This window comes from Narcine bancroftii, chromosome 1 (assembly GCF_036971445.1).
Source record: "Narcine bancroftii isolate sNarBan1 chromosome 1, sNarBan1.hap1, whole genome shotgun sequence".
In the NCBI taxonomy this organism is placed as follows: domain Eukaryota; kingdom Metazoa; phylum Chordata; class Chondrichthyes; order Torpediniformes; family Narcinidae; genus Narcine; species Narcine bancroftii.
Window position 1 is genome coordinate 229,599,685 of NC_091469.1, and position 27,548 is coordinate 229,627,232.

Below are 27,548 nucleotides of genomic sequence, written 5' to 3' on the forward strand. Positions count from 1 at the left end.
TAAAGTGCAGCAATCAGTTCCAAGTAACATATTATACCAAAGCCTATTTTATGATGGTGAATTATTTGCCTGCTTTGTGCAGTACCAACTTTATAATAAAACAAGAGTTTTGAGGAATTACCTTGAGTTATTACACATTGACAAGGTGGATTCAGGAAGGTTATACAAATGAATAATTAAGGATGAAGGAAAGTTCTGAAGATTTCCCTAGTTATTGTTTCCATTAGCGATGCAGGAAGCATTGACCAATGGTCCAGATGTCTGCAAGGCTCGGTCGATGGGGCTGGAATAATTGGTTTATCATCATTAACACTTATATAATGTCAAAGTAAAACCATATGGTGATAAATGAAAATGCCAAAGGTCAAAAAGCAAATGAGCACTCATGAGAGCCAGTTTTATTCTCCAAGCTTATCTGTCCAATTGAACCCAGTAAAAAGCATTAATAATGAGGGAAAGGCGAGCCAGGGATGCTAATATTCAGAATATCTGTACAAATTAGAATTTATGTGATAAGGATAAAGACGTAAATATAAAAACATAAACATTTGCTGACAGCTTGAACAGAGGAAATCACAGGAAAGCTGGAGGGTAAACTGTCTGATGTGACCCTGTAGAGGTGAGGATGGGCTAACAGGATTAGTGGTAAGTTCACGAGGGTAATGATTCATATCAACTCAATGCATTTAAGTCAATTTTAAAATCATAATTTCCAATGAGTTTTACCTCATAATTTAACTGTAAATCATCTTGTTATTTACATTGTATATCAATAACGGCAAAGGTTAATGCTAACAATATTTCCTAGAAAATATCTGCTCCAAAATTGCCATTTGAGAGTGGAGTGAACTTTCTGTAACCCAAATAGAGAATCCTTTCTCGTTTTGTTTTTCTTATGGTTAATACATTAAAGAACAATGCTGAGAGTTTGATTTTTAATCAATATGAAAGCAGAAATTTGAGAGGTTTTTTTAATTTTAACTTAGGTTCAGCATTGGGGATCTTTTTCAATATATTTCTCGGCAATTCTCAAACAATGATTTCCTACTCTGTGAGTATTGATTATTCCATCAGTGAAGTTCCAAGGTTGTTAATTCTGAAAAAAAAAAATTGCTCTGAGGTTTAAAAAGGAAACTTCTGGAATTAATTTTGGAATTAATAACCAATTTTGTCAGATGTATCTTCTGGGTCACAGATGTGAATTCATCATTTTAAAATGAACTCCTACCCACACTTGAGTTTTGAGTACCCTGTCCTTGTGTATTGTAAATATTAGCCTTTAATGTACTTATTAATGCATGTACAGCATTAAGTGAAACTTACTGCCACTCTTTAATTACTCAATCACAAAAACTATACAAATTGGATAAAGAAAATTGTAGGGTTCCATAATTGTATGATGGCATTATATTTTTTTCAAAATCTTTAAGTACTAAATGGTGAAAATGCACGTCTCCTACTAAGGTAAATGGGTTTCATCATTAAACTCCATAATTTGGTTGTGTTTGATGTTTTGTACCACCAAAGAGGGAGTTGCAATGTGTTTTCACATTGCAGCTAAGATGAGTTTTTATAACAATCAATGGCTTCTATGGTCAGATTTATTTTGTTGTTGGAACTTTAGAAATTATCAGATTTGCTAATTCCAACTTTTTAAACTTTCATGGTAAAAATCTAAAGCTGTGGTTCTCAAACTTTTTCTTTCCACTCACACACCACTTTAAGTATTCCTTATGCCATAAGTGCTCTGTGATTAGTAAGGGATTGCTTAAGGTGGTATGTGGATGGAAAGAAAATGTTTGAAAACCACTGTTTTAATTCATACCAAATTGACTTGTTATGTGCATTGTTTCAGAACTCCAAAGGAAATGGGCCAATGACAATTTTTCTCAAGCGAAATATTTCAATGACATTTGGATCTAGAGCAGTAGTTCTCAACCTTCCCTTCCCACTCACGTACCACCTTAAGCAATCTCTTCCTAATCACAGAGAACCGATGGCACAGGGATTATTTAAAGTGGCATATGAGTGGGAAGAAAAAGGTTGAGAACCACTGATCTAACGTCACAAAAGTCATCTTCCCAGTTTTACCATAGGGTAATGTTATTTTCCATCTTTAATCCAAGGATAAGAATTTGATTTGAATAGTGACGTTTATCTCCATATCTGGCCATGGATTATTTGACCCGGGAAAGGGTGGTAAGTAAATATCTCTCACTATGTGTACAGTTTACAGGGTAACATGAGAAGAAAACATGCTGCTATTTCATGAAATATGAATTGTTTCTTTGTCAGCAGTCACTGACAGTCAGCCCATTAATTTCTTGAATAGAGAGTGAACAGGAACAAAAGGTACACCTCTGTACTCCCTTGGTCACTTCCTTTGAAGATTGATTTGTGGCTTAGCCTCTAGATGCAGCCTCAACTCATCCCATTAATCTCATAACTTTTACATCAGCATGAGTTAATTGGAGCTCTCTGGACTGTTTATGGGGAGATGACATCTTTTTTCCCATTTGTCTAAACACCAAAGGCATGTTTTGACTATGGTGGAGAGTTACAATTCCCTACATTCTTATCATTGGAATCTCAGATTCTCTCCAGAGCATTATAATTTATTTTCCTCAATTTTGACTGACTGCTCTAGGACAGACCATGAAAAGCAGAACAGTGACCAATAGTGTCTGTGGGCTCGGTGTTCTTGTATATGAGAAAATGGAGAAAGAACAAATGGCTGATGACAATCCTAAGAGAAAAGCTATACAACTATTCAACAACACTGCTGAAGACATGATAAAAAAGCAACAGATTTACAATACGAATCTGCAGCTTAAAGTCTATAAAATGACATCTCGACTTGCTGTGATTGGAAGGGCAGCCTTTCCAAGAACATTGTTCATATTTCCTGAATCAACAAGTGTTCACTAACATTACATCACCGACAGAGCCCATTTTCACCTTCAATAAGGAGGGTTACATTTTATGTTCACTGCCACTTAAGATCAGCTCATATACAAGACTTTATTAAGTTCCTTGTAAGCCACAAACAACCAAGAGCATGAGGTTCTTGACTGATACTGCACCAAACTCTGAGATTCCTCTGTTCATCTGCCAGCTCATCTCCATGCTCAGGTGAATGTGCAAAGTCTTTTGCCCAGATGGGGAAGTTGGGTACCAGAGGACAGAGGTTTAAAGTGAAGGGGAGGGATTTAATAGGAACCTGATGGATTAAATATGTCACCAGATTGGACATTCTGATTTTCTCAGTGATGCTAATAACACCTGGATTGTGGTTGTAGAATCTGCCGATTATGTTGCCATTTTTCCCAACTCTGGATTTATCAATGACACCTTTGATCTACTTGATCATTCGAATCACCTACCATCACATAACCTTCATGCTTTGCCCCTGGATATGATACACACTGGGGAAGTTGCATAAGTGCACTTCCTGGAATTTATTGCAATTTTCAGTCCCAAAGACTTTTTTATATTAATTTTATTTACAAATTTAAAATCACAAAAGATTCACACATTTTATAGTAATACAAGTCCATTTCAAATACATACAGTATATATAAAAAAAAGAAAAGAATAAAAGAGAAAGAACCCCCCCCCCCCCGCACCGATAAACCTCCCATTTTCCCCCTCTAACCCTTTACAAAGCAAAAAATGAATGGGGCAAGTGCACTCTTTTACTATAAATCTTTTAATATACGGAGACCGGCAATGTCTGAGATTAATTTAAATATTCATACCCACAGTTTGTAAATATGGGCTCCATATTTTCCTAATTATATGATATTATTTCTTAAATTATAAGTAATTTTCTCAAGTGGTATACAACTCCGAACTTCCACATGCTGTCTCTCCATTCCTAAATTTGTATCAGACTTCCAATTTATAGAAATGCATTTTCTAGCTATTGCTAAAGCAATTTGAACAGACTTCACTTGATACATATTCAATTTTAATTTTATGTTTAACCCCTCTAATATCACCCAATAAAAATAACATTGGATCCTGCGGGAATTTAATCCCCATTATTTGCTCCTAATGATTTACCTATTTCCAACCAAAAAGATTGAACCTTAGGACACATATATCCACTCTGCCCTAGAATCAGAATTTATTGTCATGAACATGTCATGAAATTCATTGTTTAGTCGCAGAATTCCAGTGCAAATATTGCTATAAATTACATTTTAAAATAAATAAATTAGTGCAAAAATAAGAGATAGTGAGGTAATGTCTGTTTTTATTGTCCATTCAGAAATCTGATGACAAGAGGGGACAAAGCTGTTGTGCTGCCAGGTGTTCATCTCTAGGTTCCTGTACCTCCTTCCCAGAGATAGGCATGTGAAGAGGGAATGCTTGGGTGGTGGGGGTCCTTGAGAATATTGGCTGCTTTCTTAAGACACGGCCTCTTGTAGGTGTCCTTGATGGAGTAAAGAGTAATATCCAGGATGGTGCTGGGCAAGTACGCACATCTCTGTAGTTTTCTCCTGTCCTGTGCTTTGGCACCTCCATACCAAGGCATTGATGCAACCACTCAGAATGCTGTACATGGAACACCTGCAGAAATTTGCAGAAGTCTTTGGTTGCAAACCAAATCTTCTCAAACTCCTCATGGTATAGACACTGGAAAGCCTTCTTCTTAATTGCATCGACAAGGAGGCCCCAGAATAGATCACCAGAGATGTTAACATCCACTTCAGACCCCTCGATGAGGACAGTTTTATGTTCTCCTGATTTCCCCCTCCTGAAATCCACAATCAGCTCCTTGGTTTTGCTGATGTTGAGAGCAAGGTAGTTGTTGCGACACCACTTAATTAGTTGATCTATCTCCCTCTTGTACATTTCCTCATTAACGTCTGTGATTCTGCTGATGACCGTGGTGTCACGGGCAAATTTGTAGATGGCATTTAAATTGTGCCTGGCCACACAGTCAGGGATGTAGAGTGAGTAGAGGAGTGGGCTAAACAAACATCCTTGAGGTGCACTTGTGTTGATTGTCAGTAAGGAGAAGAAGTTACTTCCGATTTGCCCTGACTGTGGTCTTCCAATGAGGAAGTCATTGGTCCAGTTGCAGGAGGAGGTGCAGAGGCCCAGATTTTGGAGATTGTTGACCAACACTGCGAATATGTTGAAAGTTGAGCTGTTGTCGATGAAAAGTTGCTTGATATATGTGTTGCTGCTGTCTAGGTGGTCGAGAGCTGAGTGGAGAGCCAGCGATATTGCATCTGCTGTGGAGCGATTGTGACGATAGGCACATTGCAGTGGGTCCAGATTTTTCTTAGTTACAAATTAATTGTGGCCATGACCAACCCCTCAAAGCATTTATTCTCAATAGATGCGAATTCCACTGGGCAACAGTCTTTGAGGCAGCTCACTCTGCTCTTCTGAGGCACCAAAATGATTGATGCCTTTTTGAAGTAGGTGGGAACCTCCAACTGCAGCAGTGAGAGATTGAAAATGCCCGTGAACAATCCGGCTAGTTGATCGGCACAGATTTTCAGTAACCTGCCAAGTTTGCGACCCTCTTGAAGGATGTTCCGGCATTGCTCTCAGAGACAGATATCACAGATATATCAGCTTCTTTGGTACTGCTGAGTTCTCCCTAAAGTGAACATAAAAGGTGTTCATCTCATCTGATAGTGAATCATCACAGCCATTTATGGTGCTTAGCCTCGTCTTATAGGCTGGCAAGGATCTGACTCTGTCTCTAGCTTCCCTCGGATTTGGCTCTTTGCTTTCCGCAAGTCATACATGGATTTCTTGTCGGGATCTTGATCACTGGCCTTAAATGCCATCGATTTCATCCTTAACTGGTTGCAAAACATTTGATTCATCTACGGCTTCTCGTTTGGGTACTCCCTGTAGTTATCTATGGGCACACACTCATCCATGCAGATTTTGAAGAAGTCGGTCATTCAAGTTGGAGGATGAGTCTGCCTACCTATTCAAAGCAGGTCCTCCTCTGCCTCCCTCGACCATACTTTCTCCGTCTTCACCACTGTTGCTATAGACCTTAGTCTCTGTTTGTATGCCGGGAATAGAAGTGCAGCCAGATGATCAGACTTGCTGAAGTGTGGTTCCAGAATGGCTCAGTGGGTGTTCTTCATGGCGTAACAGTGGTCAAGTGTGTTGGCTAATCTGATCTTGCAGATAATGTGTTGGTGGTAGTTCATTTTGAGACTTCTTCAGATTGGCCTTGTCGAAGTCCCCTGCAATGATCGGGGAGGCATCAAGATATGCTGACTCATGGCTGCTGATCAGCCCCTCCTGTGCTCAGCCCCTCCTGTGCCAGCCTGATGTTAGCCTGCGATGGAATGTGTACTGTGACCAGGATTATAGTAGTGAACTCCCTTGACAAATTGATTGCCAGGAGTTGCAGGACTGGGTCATAACAATCATGTTTATGTACCACGATGAATTGATGATTACGCATATGCCGCCTTCACTAGATTTTCCTGATTCCAGTGTCCGCTCAGCATGGTGGACTGTTGCTCTGTATCTCAAATGCCCTCAGTCAGCCATCACAAATCACACGGCAATCCCTGATATCCTTCTGATCCTGTAATTTGGCTCTGAGTGCATCCACTTTATTTTTCAAGGATTTGTACATTGGCCAGGAGATGGTAGGGAGGGGAGGTTTCAGGGCTTGACCTGTAGTGCCCCCTCACCACCCACAGTTGCATAGTTGGGACTTCTTTAAACTACCTGTGGGTTAGCTGTTCATACTGTCAAGTTAGTTTCTGTGGCTGTGGATTTGAGTTGTAATAGTTCTGAACAAGATGATGTGATGATTCCCATTGAAGTTGCACACAAAGTGTGCCATCTTTTTTTCCCTTCTTTCATTTTCTAATCTGCAAGGAGAACCCAGTACTCAAATTCCATTACATAGATTTAATGGAAGAAACACTAGGAGTGTTCAGAGTGTATATCAGTCATTATCAGCAGAGAAATGGAGAGTGTAAAGCTCCTGAAGCTGTAAATTGGACTCAAAATGTTGACCATGAGTGGAGGTTGCTCAAAGATTCATGCTGTACCTGCAAGCCATTGGACTCAATAACAAACCTAATGCACAGAAGATTGCACTGCTACTTATTGTGGTGTGACCTCAAGCACTAAAGGGTTTCAATACATTTGTTTTTGGCAAGGTAGAAGACCAGGGCAAGTTCAACAATGTTATCGAGATGTTTGATGGACATTATTCACCAAAGAAAAATGTTATGATCATGCACACAGCTGCAAGGAGAGAGCTTTTATACAGTTTTAATGGACTTGAAATTAAAAGCAAGAACATGCAATTTTGGATTGTTACAAGATTCAATGATCTGTGATCAAATTATGTTTGGGATTATTGATAAGAAAGTGAAAGAGAAGTTGCTGTGAGAGACAGAGCTGATCTGTCAACTCTCAGCTGCAACTGCAGAAACACTGCAGGAACAGACAATGCAGAGGGTCCAGCCTGCATAGCAACAGAGGAAACAGCACCAGTGCTAGACAGTGGTGGATCAGCAGAGCCGACACAGGCACCTGCAGAGTCGACACAAGCACCTGCAGAGCCGACACAAGCACCTGCAGAACCGACACAAGCACCTGCAGAGCCAACACAAGCACCTGCAGAGCCGACACAAGCACCTGCAGAGCCGACACAAGCACCTGCAGAACCAACACAAGCACCTGCAGAGCCGACACAAGCACCTGCAGAGCCGACACAAGCACCTGCAGAACCGACACAAGCACCTGCAGAGCCGACACAAGCACCTGCAGAGCCAACACAAGCACCTGCAGAGCCGATACAAGCACCTGCAGAGCCGACACAAGCACCTGCAGAGCCGACACAGGCACCTGCAGAGCCGACACAAGCACCTGCAGAGCCAACACAAGCACCTGCAGAGCCGATACAAGCACCTGCAGAGCCGACACAAGCACCTGCAGAGCCGACACAAGCACCTGCAGAGCCGACACAAGCACCTGCAGAACCGACACAAGTACCTGCAGAGCCGACACAAGCACCCTCAGAGCCGACACAAGCACCTGCAGAACCGACACAAGCACCTGCAGAGCCAACACAAGCACCTGCAGAGCCAACACAAGCACCTGCAGAGCCGATACAAGCACCTGCAGAGCCGACACAAGCACCTGCAGAGCTGACACAGGCACCTGCAGAGCCGACACAGGCACCAGCAGAGCCAACACAGGCACCTGCAGAGCCAACACAAGCATCTGTGTTAAGAAGATCCACATGTATTATCAAAGCACCTGACAGACTGAATCTCTAAAAAAAAAGAACTGCACACTTAAAAACTTTGCACTGCTGATGTTTGTATTTCTGTGTGAAACTTTAAATTAAAATGAATACAGTATTAGTGTATCATGTTAGATTAAACATCTCAAGGAAAAGGAATGTAGTGATCACTGGAGGGAGTTGGAGACTAGTTTGTTGTAGCATCAGTTGGATTCAAGGTGGATGCCTCCACACAGTCTTGAGTTTTATAGCTAGTAAAGTATAGTTGTTTTAAAATGACTGAAGTTTCTTTATTACAATAAAATGAAACATCACATGGTTGAGTGAGGAATATTTCAATAGCTCAGAAAGAAATAATCAACAAGTAAAGAAAGACAAATCAATTGGCTGGAGTAAGGATCGGCATAAACCCAATGAACCGTGCGAGGTAAGTTTGAGCAGTGATTAATTTCTTTTCACTTAACACCAACCACGTAGTCAAGATTTCTTACAGTGGTTCCAGCTTTGGGTTGGGAGCAGTGATTCATCTTTTGTGTTTAGTGAAGATGAGAAACCTGCTGTTTTTCCCAACCCACATGCTGACCAAAAGTGAAAAGTTCTTTGGACAAATTCAGAAAGAGGCATTGTCAATTATATTTCGAGTGACAATGTTCCATCACTTCTTTCTCTCTGCATAAGCTTTTGCACTGCTCGCTGAACACATTTCCCTGCTTGCCAGGCAGGAGATGAAACCAACCTAAGAGTTGGCTAAATCATATTGTTGAATCATTCCACTGTCAGTTGTAGGGGAATTTTAATTGATATTTCTATTCATCATGTAAGTGATGATCACTAGTCAAAATACTGGCAGTGCACATGACTTTTAATTCAAATTCTTAGTCCATTTAAAATTCAGCTATGTTCCAATATCTGTCAATATCTTCCAATGTCCCTCCTTTTCACAGCAAACTCAGTTTAGGCCATGTTTACCTGACAGCGACATCAAAATTTGAAAGCAAGCACATCAAAGTGTTGCTGAGAAGTAGTATTTTTATAGAATGCACAGACTACAATACCAACATTTGAACATTCCATAGGTTTTAGAAATTCATCATCAGAATTTGATTTTGTTAGCAAGTTTGTGCACTTTTGATGTCAGTTGAAATTCCAACTTTTCACATTGTTTACCGATTCTTCCCTCTTAATTCCCCACTACAAAGAACAGGATGGTGTTGCCCTCTTCTGAAGGATTAACTGTGCTTTGCGATTTAGAATTGGTGAACGATCTACTGAGAAATTGGTAAATGATATGACAACCTAATCTTCTGGACTGTTATTTAGGAAAGCTTATTTAAAGGCTACTTCATAAAACATTGAACTAAAAAATAATTTTGGTGAGATTGTGGGAGACAATACACCTAATTAGTGACCCTCTTGTGTCTCTGGTGATGCTGTCTGGTGGCAGATGACTGCGAGCCCACGAATCAAGTCTTCAACCATTTCTGTTATTAATTCTTCTTATCCACAAGACTTTGCAAATGCTTTCACCATAGGAACTTTGTTCATTGTGGATGAACCAGATGTGTTGGCCAGTTGAATTCTGTCCATAATACTGGATAGAATACAAACTTTTCTGTATTCTCATCTATTCTTTGATTTTGCTGCCCCATCAGTTACATTTTTCAGATAAACTGCTATAGCAACATTCACTGACTCAACATTCAGTCATACAACTGGCAAAACAAATTCAGCGTGGGCGACAAGGGAAGAATTTATCAAAGAAGTGCCAGAAAGCATTTCAAATTTCTCTCCACATTTTTCTTTTAAATAATTTGCCCATTTAATTTAATTTTGTGCAGCTTTCTACATTTTCATCTTGAAATTCCATTTGCCATTTAACAGCATACATCATGACTTTAAAGTTTAAAAGTAAAATTAGTACGTTCATCAAAGCAATAAATATTGGAACAAGAGATGAAAATCGGACAATAACTTTGCTCCTGAATTTCCTCGCATCTCTCTATCTTTCTCAAAAGTTACAGGATCACATCTCAACAGTGGAAAATAAGAGCTTGATTTTTCTTTTAGTGAAACATCTGATGTCCAGTACTGAGATGTAAGTGAATGAACAGAAGGCACCGGGGCATCTGGAACAAGCTACTGGAGGAGGTGGAGACGGATGAAATTAAACCATTTGAAAGACATTTGGTCAGGTACTTGGATAAGCAAGAGCATGGAGGGATCTGAGCCCGATAGGGGAAAATTGGATTAGCCTTGATCAGCGTCACAGTCAGCATGGATGGGTTGGGGTGAAAGGGCCCATTTCTGGGCAGAATGTTTCTAAGATACTTTATGCAGTGAACTCCATTTTCAACCCTTGAATTTTTGACCTTTTGTGTGAGCTGCTACCCAAACTTACTTCATAATATGCGACTCATGTCTTGGAAATCCATCATTTTGGTTCAGTGCGTAATTCAGCCAAAATCATTAAATTATGATGGCTATTACTTCTGGCAAGTAAATTGTTTGATTTGTGTGATGACATCTAATGTTCCATCAGGACCAAATGTGTGAAGGCACATGAGAATCTTTCAGGCCCATGGTTATTTTTCCTGAAAACATTTTAATTGCTTAATTCAATAGTGTTGAAGGGAATACAATCGAGCTGTTTCCAGTGGGTATTTTGCTCTTTTTGCTGGTTACATTCTGATCAAGCACTTCAATTGAATGGTTTTCAATATTGCAGCAAGCACACTGAGTCGTAGGTGGGTAGAATCGCTGCCCATGGTCACCTATTTCATGCTGTAATTCCAGGCTGATAAAAATCCCCAGCCGCAAGCGTTCTGTTTAACATTTGTTATCGACCAGCTGATTGATAATGTTGCTCGCTCTGTATATAGGTCTTCATGCTGATAATGTCTGAAAGTATTCTCTTAAAAACTTGCCCAAGCCAACAAGCACCAAAACTGTTGCCTCCAAAGCAATTTCCAGTGAACCCTTGCTGTCATTCCCTGATTAAATGCTTTCAAGCTTGTCTAGTGTAACAAATGGATCAACCGCATTTTTCCAACTCCCATCTGCTGGTCTTCCTTGTTTGGATGGTACATTTAAGAAATCAATATTGCACTGAGCCACTTGTGGCTGTAAAGGAGATACATGAGAACTTTCCACAATTTGATTTTGTTTCTTTTTTTGCTCTTAAGATAGCATAATTAATTTATTTAATGTCCACTAACTAAATTAGTTTAGGCCACAAGGGTTTAGATACTGGTTCTAATGTGACTACAATTGCAGCGATCCTAATTAACATTTTGTTTATTTAATAAATAAAGGCACACTCGTTATTAAATATATTTTCATTAATTAGAGCAAAGTTATGAATCTACATTCTTGAGGGGATGCACACACGGTCCAGGCACTCTTGCTTAATAGGCCCTCAGCTTATGAATAAGATTTCTTACCATCTACACTCCCTTTGTAATGAAGCATTGCTTATCTCACGCAGATGATCAAATCAATGCTAATTGCACTGACATTAGACCCTGGAGTACAGGGCCCTCACTGAGTTAAGCCATTCAGCGCAGAACACAGTAAAGAAGCCAGTTCAGTGCAGTACGCGCACTTTTGTGCACGAGTGACCATTTTCACACAGTTTGCATTTTCCTGAGACCACCAAACATTAACTGAGTATCGTGGGAGCAGTGACACTGGATGAAGGCTGCAGTGTTTGAGGTTAATGTTCTTCTGGAGGGTGAAGCCAGATCGAGGGTTTTTTGCCCAGGCTTTAAGCAAATAAAAATTATGTACTTGTCCCCACATGAAGTGATTTAAAATAAAAAGTTGCAGGGTAAATGCTACCATGAATGAAATGTTCAGCAGAATTTAAACACAATTAACAAATACTCAGGACTACAATATGGAGGAAATAACTAATTTTGCCTGCATTTACAAATTCTCTGCACAAACCTCGCCTGAAAAATCTGTGTAAATGTAAAAGCACTAAATTAAATGCAGGGATACAAATGAAGGCACCCAGTGCAATTACAAAATATCATTAAATAAATCTTTAAATCCCAAATTCAAAAGAATACCAACAGCAAGACACATGTTTAAATAGAGGCTTTTAGAGGATAACTTCCAGAGGTATAGAGGGCTTAAGCCATCTGCAAGTGATTATATCAGCTTTACAATTCAGAATGTTTTGCAGTGTGGAGAAAGTACAGATTGAAAATGCCTCTATATATTCGGGCAACTTATCTCTTTATGTGATAACAAGTGATATTATGTCCCAAAATTTTCCTTTTTCGGAGCACAAAAGCAAACAATTTGCTTGAAAATATATAGATGAGCACATTGTGAGGAAACATGAAGCTTAAATCTTTTCCTTTGGAAAAAAAGTCTTGTTAATACAAGGAATGCGAAAGGAGCACCGAAGAATAAAGAAGGAAAAATCGGTATGGCAGTTCGTGACCTCAGGATATCTCAAACAGCCTAGCGGCCAGTCAATAATGCTCCGTATAAGAATGTGGATCACAGCAACTTCCCATAAATAGGCAGGTGAAAATTACAAAGGATTGGCTCAATTTTTTTTTGTTGATTCAGGAGTAAATACTTGCTTGGAAATCAGAGCTTACTCCCTTTTGTTTCCAGGAGAGCTGCTGGGAATCTTAACCAAGGGCAGTTGGACATGTCATCCTGTTTCATGGCAAGGCCCTGAGATAGGATCTGAGCCAATAATCTTCTGGTAAGATTTGTACCCACTAAGCCACAGCTGTGCCTAAAGGATTACCCTTTTTTTTGTGCTAAAAGAATAACTTGACCTTAGAACTTCAGGTCATGAAAAAAAGACCTTTCTTGTTGAACCCCAGCCTTTAGGTGATTTAACATTTTAATGAATATATTGAATATATATTAAATATACAGTCCTCATTTAAAGGCTCAGTAGCGGAGAGGGTCAAAAACTTCAAATTCCTGGGTGTCAACATCTCCGAGGATCTGTCCTGAAGCCTCCACATTGGTGCAATCACAAAGAAGGCTAGCCAGCAGCTATATTTTGTGAGGTGTCTGAGGAGATTCGGTATATCTCAAAAAACTGTCGTAAACTTCTACAAGTGTACCGTGGAGGGCATTCTGGCTGGTTGAATCACTGCCTGGTATGGAGATGCCAACTCTAATGGCAAGAATAAACTCCAGAGGGCTGCTAATTTTTCCTGCTACATCACAGGCACCAGACTTCACTCCATCGAGGTGGTGTCTTTTAAAAAAAAGCAGACTCTATCCTCAAAGACCCCCACCACACCGGCCATGCCCTTGTCACTCTGTTACCATCGGGTAAAAGCTACAGGGGCCTAAAGATGAGCGCTCAGTGGCACAAGGACAGCTTCTTCCCCACTGTCATCAGATTCTTGAATAATCAGTGAACCAAAGACACGGCCTTACTTTTCATGCACTTTTTTCTTACAGTAATGTCGTAAGATGGTTACAATATGAATGTTTGCTCTATGATACTGCTGCAAGACACCGAATTTCATGACTTGTTCAAGACATTAAATTCTGAGGTATTCCCTGATTTATGACCTATGTGATTTATAGTCATCTGTACATATGACAAAATTAATTTTTTAAAATAAAAAAATATAAAAGTTACGCGTTCACGAGTGAAAGTTGGTCCTATCTATGGAAAATAATGCCTCTCGCGAGAGATTGGCAGTGGTGGCCAACATCTTGCGAAAGCTGGCTGGTGGCCACCATGTTGTATTTGAAGAACGATAACATGGATACAGTGCATTTCTGACATACGTCCATTTCAAGATATGACCAGTCGGCCAGAATGGAACACGGACGTAAGTTGAGGACTTCCTGTGTCCACAGAGGAACTTTCTTGGATGCATTGAATCACGGCAGTGTGAAATATGAATTGTTCTGGAATGTATATTTGGTTTTGATTGTGCTGTTTTTTTTCTGTCATTAAAGAAACAGAGTCATTCTCAAAATCAGTATAGAATATTATCACCCAGTAAATACCTACAGCAAAGCCACCTTTATATCAAAATGTCAGTTTACTTCAGGAAAAAGAAAGGTCTCTTTCATTGTGTAAATCTCTTGCTGATTGCTGTTTTGGACCCTGTGATGATACGCTGCGGTACATCACTCGGCCAACAGGTGGCCTAGAGATACGGCTCCCGGCCTAATGACATCCGACCACCACGTGAGGTCCCGACCATGCTCTCTCTCTCTCTCTCTCTCTCTCTCTCTCTCTCTCTCTCTCTCTCTCTCTCTCTCTCTCTCTCTCTCTCTCTCTCTCTCTCTCTCTCTCTCTCTCTCTCTCTCTCTCTCTCTCTCTGGGATCACTGTAAGCACAGATAGCAGCTAACTAGATATTTATATGAGTGGAATAAAGCTGTGTTGCCCCAAACAGTGTTTTCCTTTGGTGCAGCCTGCCACAGACCCAAGCTGCCCAGTGCAGCTCGGCCAACAACTTTAAATGAGTCTTTTCTAGGATATTGCCAGCATTCGAATGGGCTAGTGGCAGCACATTCCAGAGTGTGGTCACCTGAACATCAGGATTGGCTGCTGCAAATCATAGCAACAGGGAATAAAAATGGCAAAAGGCCAAATCTGCAAAATCACTTCGAGAGATTCAATTGGTTTGTCAGCAATTGAACTAATGAGCCAAAAGTAATGCTACATATTGAATGAGAAGTGTGGGCACAGAAACATACACGGGAGCAGACTATGGATAAAGAGCAGCTAAAGATGTGGTAAGAATTCGTCAAAAGGAAATAATTGTGAATTCTCTGACCCTGCGCTAGTGGTAGCGATGCCGTTGGCCATGCACACGCGTTCATACTTGCGATCGGGGCGCTCACCCTTGTGCTCCCCAACCTCTCATTTGGTGCCACGCTCAACGCCGCCCTCCCCCGAGGTCGGACTCACCGCACCGGCGCCATCTTACATCTCCAAATGCAACGAGGGCGCCAGTGTAACTGTTAATTTTGCCCGAAGAGTCCTCTGTGGATTCGGGGCTTCACCAATCGACTTCCGTGGATCCTTCCGGAAGGTAGGCCTCAGTTCCTCCGCACTTCCTGCTCTTTTTAAAATGTAATTTCTTCACCGTTTGGCCTCTTGATTTCTTCATTATTACTGTATACAGTTACTTAAGCCTTTTTGGAAAAAGTTTTAAAAGTGTTGAATGTCTTTTCTATTCAGGCATTAATTAGTCAGCTGGGGAGAGGTGGTTTCATATGTCTTCTTCCTACGCCATCTTGCCACACCCCCACATTGCGATGATGTGCGATGACGCAGAAAGCATGTGGTGTCGCAGTGTGCGATTTTCAAATTTGAGGAAGATTTGCTCCACTCATTCTATGTGTAGTGCACAATGTCATCACAGTGTATTGACAGCAGAGGGATTACATGTTAATGAAGTGCAAATAAACTGAGCAGCTTCATTCTTAAGTGCTCATTTTGAAGGATATGCCAGACGAGTATGATACACGTCACAGTCGACAGCGACGACACGTCTCGCCACTTTACATACCGTTATGCTGTCTAAAATCGCGGAGAGAAATGGAGATTTGCAGTTTTGGTCGTTCCTGTGTTAATGAGCAGCGTCAGGATGTCGGAGACCCTTCATAATGGTAAATTCCCACTAAATCTGTGTAAAAGTTGTAATAGAAAGAATGAACTTTTACATGCAGTCATCAAGGATGCCATTGATTTCCACTGACAAAGAGCATGTTACGATTGTGCAAGCCATTGCACCATAAAGTTCTACTTCAAAGTTTTAATTTGCTTTGTCTAATTGTTCACGGCCATTTAGAACTGTAATCCCCTACGGGACTGAACTAGACACTGGGAATAAGTTCAAAATGTTTTCCTTGATTAGCTGGAACCACTGGCTTGATCTCATACACATGCTATGGCTTTCACTTACATTCCTGATTCACCATATACTGAAGGAGTTACTATTGATGTGGAAACTTTATTCGACAGTTGCATTGTTGACAAAATCTCAACAGTTCAAAGTGTTTGCCTAAACTGGTGGTTTATTCCAGTTTCTCAGGCGGTTATACTTGTTTCATAGCAGAGCACATTTCATTTTGAAAACACATATTGATCAAGGGAACTGGAAATTCTAAAGTCTTCCAGATGTAGGAATTTCTTTTCTCAAACATGCCCCAGTCAAATACATCTGATTACAAACCACGCCAAACAAAGACAAAACTAAGCCCGCAGCAAATATATACCTGCAAAATAAAACAAACAAATCATTTGGCTCATTGCTACTAAATTAACAGTTTCACTACATCGTTGTTTCGATCCCATGCCACCATTACCAGACCAACAAGGAGTTCTAATGTTCGAAACCGTTCAGCTTGTGTTTTGTGTACATAATAGCTGGGTAATGATAGTTGTGTCAATGTCATTCCATGCATGTGTAAACAGTTATGATAATCTTGAGAGAACATGCAAAATGCAACTTTTAGTAAATGCGGAAATTGTTTTTTTTTCTTTCTTCATTCACAACCATCAGTTGAGAATGCAGAAGACCCTAAAAAACATAAATGGACATTTTTTTTTTAAATCAGTGGCTTGGCTAGAACTTAGTAAAAGACCAAAACTCTGCAGTTATTGAAGGTAGTTTTATCTGAACCCTTCATAAATAATTCCATTGTTCAGTTCTTTAAGGAGAGTGGCTGTAGCAGCATCTTACGATGCCTGACCAATTAGGGCAGGAGAAAGATGAAATTGGATTCTTTGGCCCTGCAGTTGCAGTTTTGGGAGGGTGGGTTCGATGAATGTGTAGGAGGAGAGAGATAAGTGGAGATGAAGGCTTGGATGCAGAGAGCATAAATATTACACTGAGGCTCCTCAAATGGCAAGGAACAACATAGTCCTTCCCTGGAAGGAAGAAGATGGTTCACTAGTTTGCATCTTGCTGGCATCCACTTTATCCCTGCAGACCTAGGCCTGACGAGAACGATCAGGGCCGAATTTGGAACTAGAGGGGCCATAGAGCAGAAATGACAAAGTTAGATTCCAAGGAAGAGAAGAAAACAAGAATGCTAGTTCTAAGACCTTTAGTAAAACAACTAAAGCTAGAAGCATTAGGCTTGGGCTTGGACCAGAGCACCAATGTGCTCAAACATATACGAGTAGATGAAAATCTGTGGAGTGGATGTAAATAGAAAAACCATCTCTCTTAAAACATTGTTTCAGGTGGATCCAAAAAAATGGCACTCTCTGTACTTTAAGGTGCTTGTAAATTTACTATACTTGGTCAATGAAATAGTCAGCTCGCAGGTGAGGTAGTTTACCAGATCAAGGTCTTCACAAAACCGTTAATCACTCCACAAAGCAGAGCTCACAAATTCAACACACTTTGTCTTTTCCTTTCTGAGTGAATCCCTGGTTAAACATGGCTGTCCAGAAATTAATCCTCTATCAATAGTCCTAGATGCTCTCCCTGCTCAGCCAGTGTGTATTCTGCCTCCGAAGTTCATTGCAGTGGTGTTAATGGATGTAAGTTTTAGAAGACACACAAGTAAATGGTCAATTGAGTCCAAACAGCTGGGAGGCTGCAATTCTAGGCATTGCTCAGATAAATAGAAATGTATAAATTTTGTTTACAAGTACAAATTATAAACACTTACACGAAACATAATATTGAGGCTACAAATATTGGAAGTCTTATTTTCCCATCTTTCATTATGCCACAGGTTGTAAAGTGAGCATTTATTGTCTATCCTTAATTGCCCATGAACTCAGTGGCTTACTGGATATATTTCAAAGAGGGCTGTTAGGAAGCTATAACAATGTGATGGATCTGATTTCACGTGTAGATTAGATGATGAAGCCTGCGTTGTTTCATTAAAAGAATTTAATCAGAGAAGCTGAGACAAGAATCTGGTGCTGGCACTGGGTTTGTATTAGAGATTACATGATTAACTGAATTTCAATGTTCTATTTAGTCTGGAGGAATAGATTTGGTCTCCCCTCACTGCTTCAATAACGTAGGCAGATTGGCATTTGTGCCTCTCTTTACACTTATTTCACATGGATACTGGATGAGGGTAATTCATTCTCATAACTGCAGAAGATCCTGTATTAATGCAAAATTATATTTGAGAATAATCCTATTCTAGAGAGAATAACCACTCCCAGTGCAACGCTGAGATTTAGGCCAATCATTCTCAACCTGCTTTTGGCTATAGCCTCCTTAGTTTATGGGCCCCCATCCCTGTGAAGCAGTCAAGTTTTGGTTTGTTCTGCTCTCCTACCAACCACATAGAAAACATATAAAAATATAGTACAACCCCAATTATCTGAAATTGGATTCTCCAAAATCCTCAGGTATCTGATTTTTAATTTTTTTTTTGGATAAACGAGGATAACTGAAATCCTCATTTATCCAAAAAATTTTTCAGTGCCAAACTGATTGGGGACCTCAGGACCCTGGTGCCAGCAGCAGCAAACCTTGGTCCCCCGGCACCAGCAGCGGCGGACCTCGGGTCCCCGGCAGCAGGGGGGATCCATAAGCTCCCAGGCAGGAGCGGGACCCTTGGGCTCCCGGGGCATGAGTGGGGTCTCGGTGGGGAGGTGTAGGTGAGAATTATTTTAATGCTTAAAAAGTCTTCCTTTGTAGTTTGTTGTTCTTAAAACATTGTTACGAGTGATTTGTTGTGGCTACTGGGCTGTTTTTTAAAAAAGGACGAGTTCTCTGAGAAAAACTGTTTATCCGACATAGGCCTGGTCCCAACCATTTCAGATCATCAGAGATGTGCTGTATTTGGCACGTGAGGTGAAAAGAAAACTAGAGTTTTACTTGAATTTGCTGTGGCCCCAAAGGGGGCCCAAGGACCCATGTTGAGAATGTTTGATTTAGATCATAAGATCACGTTATAGGAGTAAGAATGGGTTATTCAGCTATCTTCTCTGCTCCACCAATCAATCAAGCTGATCCATTCTCCCACTCAGTCCACTTCCCGGCCTTTTCTCATAACCTTTGATGCCTTGGCTAATCAAGAATCTATCAATCTCCGCCTTAAATGCACCCAATGACCTGGCGAGTGCTGACAAATTACCACCCTCTGGCTAAAGAAATCCCTCTCTATCTCTCTTTTAAGTAGACACCATTCAATCCTGAAGTTGTGCCCTCTTGTCCTAGACTCTCCCATCATGGGAAAAAAAACCTTTTGACATGTACTCTGTCTGTGCCTTTCAACAGTTGAAATGGTTCAATGAGATCCTCCCACATTCTCCCAAATTCCAATGAGTCAGGCCAAGAACCATCAAATGTTCTTCAGATGATATGCCTTTCATTCGTGGAGTCATCCTTGTGAACCTCCTCTGAATGGTCTCTAACATCAGCACATCCTGTCCAAAACTGCTCACAATACTCCAAGTGAGGTCTCACCAGTGCCCTGTCAAGCCTCAACATCACATCCCTGTTCTTATATTCCATTCTTCTTGAAATGAGTGCCAGCAGTGCATTGGCTTTCTTCACCATTGACTTAATGGGCAAGTTTGCCTTCAGGGTATCCTGCTCTCCTAATCTGTCTAAGTCCTTCTGCAGCCCCCACTGTTTCCTCAACGCTACCTGCTCTTCCACTTATCTTCGTATCAACTGGAAACTAGGCCACAAAGCCATTCATTCATTCCACAATCTAAATCATTGCTATACAGCATTAAAAAGAAGCGGCCCCAACCGACCCCTATGGAACAGCACTAGCAACTGGCAGCCAACCAGAAAATGATCCGTGTATCTGACCCTCTGTTTCCCGCCAATCAGCCACATCTCTACCCAGTCTATTATATTTCCTGTTCTACCATGGAGTCTTGTTAAGTCTCCTCATATGGGGTACCTTCTCAAAGGCCTTCTGAAAATCCAAATACACAACATTTACTGCATCTCCTTTATCGAGCCTGCTTGCTACTTCTTCCAAAATTACGATTTGGCTTGTCAAGCATGATTTTCCCTTAAGGAAACCTTGCTGGCTTTGGCCTATCTTGTCATGTGCCTCCAAGTACTTCGTAACCTCAACCTTGACAAGGGACTTCAAAATCTTCCCAATCACTGACATCACTAACTGGTCTATACTTTCTTTTCTGCTGCCAATTTTCCAGTCCTCCGGGACTATACCAGAATCAGTTAATCCCTGAAGTTAATCCCTGAAAGGTTATTATCAATGCCTCCACAATCTCTACCTAGACTTCTTTCAAAACCTGAGTACAGGAAATTTAGCTACCCTTGGTCGATTCAGAATTCTGAGCATCTTCTCCCTTGATATAGTAATTGCACTCACATCCCTTCCCTGACATCCTTGGACGTCCAGCACACTGCTAACGTCTTTCACAGTGAAGACAGATGCAAAATACTAATTTAGCTCCTCTGCCACTTCTTTTTCTCCCATTATTATTTTTCCAGCATCATTTTCTAATGGCCCTATATCTACTCTCACCTCTCTTTTACTCTTTATGTACTTAAAGAAGGTCTTAGAAATTTTTTTTGCTATTTTCATACTTCATCTTTTCCCTCCTTATGAGTGTTTTAGTTGCCTTCTGCCAGTTTTTAAAAACTTGGAAGTCTATCTTCCATTATTTTTGTTTCCTAGCTTTTAGGTTGGCTTTGACTTCCCCTGTCCGCCACGGTTGTGACTCTTTTCCATGTGAATATCTCCTCTCTTCTGGTCTGTATTTTTCCTGCACCTTCCCCATTTCTTGCTGAAACTTCATCCATTGCTCCTCTCCCATCCTCCCTACTAGAGGCCCTTTCCAATCTACTTTGGCTGATTCATCTCTCATGCCCCTGTAATTCCCTTTTTACTATATTGAAATATTGGTACATCTGACTTTAGTTTCTCTGTAGATTTGTGATGAAGATTCATTGGATCCCTTAATTCGCTCTGGACAATGGTGGGTTGTTGGGGGCGGGTGTGGGGGGGGGGGGTGAGATTTTTGCAGCACGATTAAATTAAATGTTTATTTACTCAGGGCCTATGCCAAGTGGGGGCATTTACGGGCATGGACCCCCCCCCCCCCCCCCGCCTAATGAGGTGCTGTGCACCCTCCCCCGCACACTGTCAGCCCTGACCCTGCTGCATCACTAGTGTGTGTCAAGCATCACTAGTGTCTAGATTGACACACACTAGCAACTCCATTCGTCCTGGCCATGTCCGTCAGCACAGGTAGGTCCCATGCATCCAACTGTCCCCCTCCCCATCGGCACATTAGTCAACAGCAGACACCCCTCAGTGCCCGCCCATCACCACATTTCAAGTTATGTGCCTACCTCTAACATTGCAATGACCCCTTCTAGCATTCATTCTAGCACCGACCCTGGTATTTACTAAACATTTGCTTTCAGCTCGAGATGTGGAAGTTTTGAAAACATTTTATTCTGGACTGAAGCACTGTGGTGGAGCAGAAGAGGTTACTGTGTTTCTGAGCAGACAGACACCATGTGGCCAAAGTCTCTGCAAAGTCAGAGCTATTTCCATGCTATGAAGTCAACTTCTATCACTGGAGCCCTACATTTTCATCAAGCATGCTCTACATATTACCCTGGAAAATTAGAAGGAAGTTTTCGAATGGTTCCAAATCAGGAAAGGCAAAGATTTCTCCCGAGGCAGCATCCGCTATTTAACATGGAAGATTATTATTTATTTTTCTGTGAACATTACAAGATTGTTGATACAGAAAATTAACAGATTGACAGGAGGCACCAGGCTGATAGAATTCATGTGCATAAGATTAATGGAATTAGCTGATAAACTCGACCATGGTGACACTAATCAGAATACATTGAGGTTAATACAGTAAGTAATGATAATTGATAATTTGGTAAAGAAACTTCCCGTGTACAGCACATGCAAGTCTTACCATATGTTTTAACTTTTTGAAAAGTTATGTGCCGAGAAATTAGAAGAGGATGTGGAAGAGGAAAATAGATTCAGAGGGCGTCTGGATGGTGGAGGCAGAGATTCTCAAATATATTAGAAGTATCTCAGTGTATGAGTCGTAGGAGGCAAGAGACCAAGTGCTGATAAATAGGATCGGGGTAGATAAGTAATTGCTGACTTGCGCAAGTCAGAGAGGCCTGTCTTTGTGCTCTCTGACGCTAATTTGGATTGCAAAAATTTGGATCTCCTTCAAAATAACCATTAAATTGGTTGAAAAGGCCCAGAGTACTGCCATACTTCACACCCCAAAAGAAGAGCTGGAAATTAATTACCATACCATGTTATTGAAAGATGTACAAAGGAAGCTTGACAAGGTAGATTACTCCCTGAAAAACAAAGAACCAGCATGCAGAGATCCAGAATAAAGCATTATTTCTTTCAGGACAGAGGTGAGGAAAAATGTAATCTCTCAGAATATTGTGAGTATTTTGAGTTCTCTGAGTTTGCAGGGAAGTTGGGGGCCTCGAGGAAACAGGCAGGAAAAGTGGACCCAAGGCCAAGATTGGAGCAGCCATGATCTAACTGAATATGGAACAACTTTTATCAAAGCCAGCCTTTGCTTTTGTTCCTTGCAAAACATGACCTGCATCATTTCCAACAGCAGCAGACTAATTAAAGGGGGACATCAACACTTCCCGTGAAGCAAAGAAAGAATGCAGTGGAGAAGGACAGTGCAAAGCAGCAGGCCCATCAGTGCCAAAAGCAAGGATCAGAGCACCAGAGGAGCCGAGAGCTGGCAGGCTACCGTAAGAATGGCTGGCAGGAAGTAAGGGCAGCACAGATGCATAGCAGACAGTACTGGACCCTCATAGCTCCTGGCTCCTAGGTTAAATCCTGAACTCAGCTGCTATTTTGTGTGAAGTTTGCACACTTGTTCTTCCCATGGATTTTTACTGGTGCTTCAGTTTCTTCCTAAATACCAAAGAATGCGCAGATAGATTAAATCGGTGGTTTTCAACCAAATTCTTTCCACTCACATACCACCTTAAGTATTGCCTAAGGCATCGGTGCTCCGTGATTAGTAAGGGATGGCTTAAGGTGGTGTGTGGGTGGAAAGAAAAAGTTTGAAAACCGCTGTTTTAATTGTACCTAATTGATTCGTTATGTGCACGGTTTCATAACTCCAAAGGAAATGGACCAATGGCAATTTTTCCCAAGCAAATATTTCAGTAACAATTGGGTCTAGAGCAGTGATTCTCAACCTTCCCTTCCCACTCACATCCCACCTTAAGCTATCTCTAACTAATCACAGAGCACAGGGATTACTTAAGGTGGGATGTGAGTGAAAAGAAAAAGTTTGGAAACCACCCTGGGTTAAATGGCTTTTTAAATAATCCCTATAGTAGATAAATGGCAAAAGACCCAGGAGGGCTGATGCAAAAAAGAATATTTGCCAACCAACAGAGGACAAAGAGGAGCGTGGAATAGGACTTATAAACTTGCTTTGCTGGAGGCTGGCACAGATTCATGACCCACTTCTGTGTCATGGTACATAACTAAAGTGGTCACTAGTTTAGGAATCCTTCAGGTGCAATGTGACAAACAAATTCATGAGAAGTCAAGATGAGCTGAAGGCCAGGAAAGTAGTGCTCTGTCATATCCACACTTATATCCTCCTCACAAGGAGGTGCTGTTCATCTTCATACTGCTTCCGAGGGAGAATAATATGGGAGGAAGGCCTTCCATAATGAGGTTGATATGGATGCAATCAGTTCATCTTCAAAGTGATTGAAATCATGAGCACAGGAGTACGAAAAGCCCATCTCCAAGTTCTCGCAGCAAGTTTTGCAGAGGAGGGAGCCCACACCCTCCACCTTGACGGTGCCCACACACTCCACCTTGGCGGTGATGCTCACCAAGAATCCCATCATATAGAACTCCTGAGTACAATTGCTACAGAATTCACATATCTTCCTCCCACTGCATAACGTCACCCTGATGGAAGTAGAGGACTGGAATTCATCATGTTTTAAAATGCTAATGAAGAACTATAGATGGGATTTAAATTTAGCATCTTAGATTTTATATTTGAGAGGTAAGTCATGGGTAGCGGCAATATGTTGGGCAGCTCTTCCAAAGACCAACATATCTCCAAGATCATGTGTGCTTTGGAGCACACTCTGGCACTGGTTTCATCCTTCCAAGTGGAAGCCAGGTCCCAGCAGATCAGCGAGACCATATGAAGCACAGTGCCTTCCTCTCTGTAAGTAGCTGGCCCTCCCATCCTCGAGGCTCTTCTTGGCTGGCAAGTGCTTTCTCCAGGCATCAGCTGGTCTGTGTGAAGGTGACCTGGTGACTTTGTGTGAACACATTTTATTATTCGCTGGTGTGAAAGCACCAACATCCTGTGAAATGTACAATCTGTAAGTGACAAAGAGGAGGACATGTCTGCCCTCTATGGTTTCTGACTTTTGCAGAGTTACAATGTTAATAACTCCTATATCTCAACTTTTTAAAAGTGTTAATAGTCAAAGGTGATTGAGTTAGATTACACATTTTATGCCAATATACGGAATTAGGTTAGTTCAACTATATAGAACACATACTGGAAGAAAGTTTCCTTTTTAAAGCCTGTTTAAACACCTGACTGGTAATATGTAATTCCATTTATACTGACTTCCCATCTCAAATCTTATGGAAGCAAATATGCAGATAATGTGAAAATAGGGGGAGTGGTGGATAGTGAGGAAGGTTTTCTTGGATTGCAAAAGGATTTGGTTTGTTTGGAAAAGTGGGCTGAAAGATGGCTGATGGAATTTAATGTAGACAAGTGCGAGGTGCTGCATTTTGGGGAAAAATAACCAAAATAGGACATATGCAGTTAAGGGGAGGGCATTGAGGTATGCAGAGGAACAGAGGGACATGGGGTTTATGGTACAGAGTTCATTGAAGGTGGGTTCCCATGTAGACAGGGTGATTAAGAAGGCATATGGTATGCTGGCCTTCATAAATCATAGTATAGAGTATAGGAGCTGGGAGGTGATGCTGCAGCTGTTTAAGGCATTGGTGAAGCCAGGTTTGGAGTATTATGTTCAGTTCTGGTCTCCAAATTATAGAAAGGATATAGATAAAGTGAAGAGGGTGCAGAGAAGATTTACAAGGATGTTGCCTGGCTTATAGCATCTAGATTACGGAGAAAGATTAAGGAGACAGAGACTTTATTCATTGGAATGTAGATGGCTGAGAGGGGATTTGATAGAGGTATTAAAAATTATGAAGGGAATAGATAGAGTAGACGTAAATAGACTCTTTCCCCTGAGGGCAGGGGAGGTTGGAACAAGAGGGCATAAGTTAAGGGTAAAGGGGAAAAACTTCAGGTGAAATATTAAAGGATGCTTTTTCACTCAGAGAGTGGTGGCAGAATGGAATGATCTTCCAAAAGATTTAGTTGCGGCAGGGTCCCTTCTGTCATTTAAGAGGAGATTGGTTGTGTACATGGATGTGAGGGGTTGGAGGGTTATGGGCGGAGAGCAGGAGGGGGAAGCTAGTGGAGTTGTTCAAGTGAACCGGCGTGGACTTGAAGGGCCAACATGGCCTGTTTCCACGCCGTAAACAGTTATAGGGTTATATGGTTAATAGTACTGTGGGAGTAGAGTTTGATTACTTGGAACCCAAATGAAAAATTGTGGTTTTGTAACATATTTAAAGTGTGTATTAAGCAGCTGACAAAGACACTGGACTGGAGAGCAAAGATCATTGAAAAACAATTTGTTCACAGAGAGAAGCACCACCAGCCGCAGTGACTTCTGTCCTTATCATCTTCAAGATACACTACAGTTACTGATTGAGGTTACTCTGACATCATCACCCAAACCTGTGACTTCAGCCGTCACCGTAAAGAAGCACACATGAACATCATCAACTCCAAGATGAACAACATCTTCAGAATCAGAATTTATTGTCATGAATAAGTCATGAAATCTGAGGTTTTGTGGCAGTGTCACAGTGCAAACATTCATATTATAATCACATTGCAACCTTACTATTAAAAATAGCAGTGCATGGTTCACTGATTATTCAGGAATCTGATGGCAACGGGGAAGAAGCTGTCCTTGTGCTGCTGAGGGCTCATCTTTTGGCTCCTGGACCTTTTTCCTGATGGTAGCAGAGTGAAAAGGGTCTTTGAGGATAGAGGCTGTTTTTTTAAGGCATCGCCTCGTGTAGATGTCCTCGATAGAGTGAAGTCTAGTGTCTGTGATGTCGCAGGCCGAGTTAACAACCCTCTGGAATTTATTGTTGACCTGAGGATTGGTGCCTCTATACCAGGCAGTGATGCAACCAGCCAGAATGCTTTCCATGGTACACCTGTGGAAGTTTTCGAGTATTTTTGGTGAGGTACCAAATCTCCTCAGAAACCTGACAAAGTATAGCCGCTGGCAAGCCTTCTTCATGATTGTATGAACATGGAGGCCCAGGACAGATCCTTGGAGATGTTGACACCCAGTAATTTGAAGTTCTTGACCCTCTCCACTACTGAGGCCTTGATGAGGACTTGGTCGTGTTCCCCTGACTTTCTTCTGAAGTCCACAATCATCTCCTTGGTTTTGCTGACGTTGCGGGCAAGGTTGTTGTTGTTACACTATTCAACGAGCTGATCTATCTTCCTCCTGTACACTTCCTCATTGCTGTTTGTGATCCTGCCAACAACTGTGGTGTCATCAGCAAACTTGTACATAGCATTGGAATTGTGCCTGGCCACACAGTCATGGGTGTGGAGTGAGTAGAGCAGTGGGCTAAGCACAAATCCTTCGGACGCGCCTGTGTTGATGATCAGTGAGGAGGAGATGTTGTTTCCAATTTGTACTGACTATGGTGTTCTGATGAGAAAGTCAAGGATCCAGTTGCAGAGTGGGGTACAGAGGCCTAGAGTATGTAGTTTCTTGACCAGCACTGGGGAGGATAATAGTTTTGAAGGCCGAGTTGTAGTCGATGAAGAGCAGCCGTATGAATGAATTGCTTTTTTCAAGGTGATCCAGAGCTGAGTGGAGAGCCAGTGATATTGCATCTATTGTGGATCGATTGTGATGATAGGTGAATTGCAGTGGGTCTAGATCTTTACTTAGGTGCATGTTAATTCTGGCCATGACCAGCCTCTTGAAGCATTTCATCACAGTAGATGTTAGTGCTACTGGGCGGTAGTCGTTGGGGCAGCTCACGCTACTCTTCATGGGTACCAGGATGACTGATGCCCTTTTGGAGCAGTTGGGAACCGTTGACTGCAGCAATGAGAGATTGAAAATATCCATGAACATTTTGGCTAATTGGTTGGTGCTGATTCTCAGTACCCTGGCAGGTATAACTGTCGGGCCTGACACCTTGAGAGGGTTCACGCTCTTGAATGATGTTCT

At 41.4% G+C, this 27,548-nt stretch overlaps 2 long non-coding RNA genes across 2 annotated transcripts in view; both read left to right on the forward strand.

Moving 5' to 3' along the window:
• Positions 1–976: 976 nt before the first annotated feature.
• On the forward strand, positions 977–10,622 carry LOC138750019 (uncharacterized). Its single transcript, XR_011349034.1, has 3 exons — positions 977–1,051; positions 2,127–2,199; positions 10,325–10,622. It is a non-coding gene; the product is annotated as an uncharacterized lncRNA (long non-coding RNA).
• A 4,316-nt stretch (positions 10,623–14,938) lies between these two features.
• LOC138749982 (uncharacterized) overlaps positions 14,939–27,548 on the forward strand; it is a 52,257-nt gene continuing 39,647 nt past the window's right edge. The window contains exon 1 of the long non-coding RNA XR_011349003.1: positions 14,939–14,997. This is a non-coding gene — a long non-coding RNA (uncharacterized lncRNA). The remainder of the gene's footprint in view (positions 14,998–27,548) is intronic.